This window comes from Pseudophryne corroboree, unplaced genomic scaffold (assembly GCF_028390025.1).
Source record: "Pseudophryne corroboree isolate aPseCor3 unplaced genomic scaffold, aPseCor3.hap2 scaffold_568, whole genome shotgun sequence".
In the NCBI taxonomy this organism is placed as follows: domain Eukaryota; kingdom Metazoa; phylum Chordata; class Amphibia; order Anura; family Myobatrachidae; genus Pseudophryne; species Pseudophryne corroboree.
This window is the reverse complement of record NW_026970167.1, coordinates 197767-199394: the sequence shown is the minus strand read 5'-3', so window position 1 is coordinate 199394 and position 1628 is coordinate 197767. Positions and strand designations below refer to the sequence as shown.

General features: G+C 37.6%; 1 pseudogene; it reads right to left on the bottom strand.

Annotated features, from left to right (window-relative positions):
- Positions 1-686: 686 nt before the first annotated feature.
- Positions 687-805, bottom strand: LOC135033194 (5S ribosomal RNA; annotated as a pseudogene).
- Between the last annotated feature and the right edge of the window lie 823 nt (positions 806-1628).

Genomic DNA, 1628 nt, shown 5'->3' with positions numbered 1-1628 from the left:
AAAGATGTGATGTTCATGGCTATGCTTCTTTTCACTCAGGCCCGCAAAAATGTTACTACACATCGATACTGACTCGGATACTGATTCCTATGTCGGCCATAATATTTCCTGATTAGATCCAATATTGAATGTATTGGGGGTATACCGCACTGGAGAATGGTAAGGTATCTAATAGATATTGTTAGAACCAAAATACATAATACAACGAGAAAATCTGAGTTTTCTAATGTTATCTTGAGTTTGGTGGTGCACCCTGAGTCAGTGGTAAGACATACAACAAAAGGGAGAGAAGAAGACTCTTTTGTGGGTGCACTCTTGTATGTTTAAGAGGTCTCAGAAGAGACAATAAGTAAAGATTATAAATGAATTTTTAAATATAACTTTTATTAACAATAATTGATAAAATAGTAGAGTTTACTGTCAAAAATTGGAGGTAGGGGTGGGGGGAAGGGTGGGGGGGAGTTGGGGAATAGAAAGGGGGAACACAGAACGAATTAATTACAGTGTAAATACTGAATATTGTTCTGGAATGCCTGGGTGCGATAATAACAGCTGGAGACCCTGAAAATTGAAGCGTTTTTATTCTCTCATGAGCGATGATGAGGAGACAGATGGGATGATTAAAGATGGAATGAGCAAGATGAATCTGCTGTCAGTGTTAGACGCTGAGCAAAACCGTCCAGGAATTTCTACTAAACTGAGTATTCCTCGAGAGTCTCCCACTCGAGTACTGACCCAGCCCTACACTGCTTAGCTTCCAAGATCGGAAGGATTCGGGCGTTACCAGTGTGGTATGATAGTAGAAAAAATATTAGATATCGAGGGCTCGAGAATCACTGATGAGAGTTCACGAAAATGGAGAAATAAAAGAAAAGACAAGAGAATGAGTGGAGGAGGAAAATAGGGGATCTGCTGCCACCGTTAGACCGGGATAATTACCCCTGAATCAGTGGTGAGAGTCCTGAAGATAGTATAAAGTGAGGAAAAGGAAACGATACTGATAGGTAAAAAAAAAAAAAAATTTTTGAGATTGGTTGATAGACAATGGGCTGCTTGATTGCAGGATGCTGATAGTACCTATGATAAAGGTACTAGGTGTGATAAAAAGCAATTTGTACACAATTAGCAGTCAAATAAATTGATTAGACCCATACATCACCATCAATTTGCTACTATCAGATTATTATAATTATACCAAAATGGTATCAGGTGGAAAAAGAAGGAGAAAATGAACAACAGTTTCTTATTTGTGTTCCGCTGTATGCAGAGCTGCAGAAATACTATATAATATGATTGCAAGATGCTGATAGTACCTATGATAAAGGTACTTGGTGTGATAAAGAGCAATTGTACACAATTAGCAGATAATTAAATTGATTGGAACCATGCATCACCATCAATTTGATGCTGACAGATTATTGCACATTGTACCAAAATGGTATCAGGTGAAAAGAGAAAGAGATAATGAACAACAGTTGATTATACAGAGCTGCAGCAATGCTATATAATACGCAGTATAGAGGATAGTGATAAATTGCTCAGCCAAATGATTAGATCAAAATGACTGAAAATAAAGGTTTAAACAGTATCCTATGTGGTATTAAGCCGCTAAATGCCGACTATCTGTA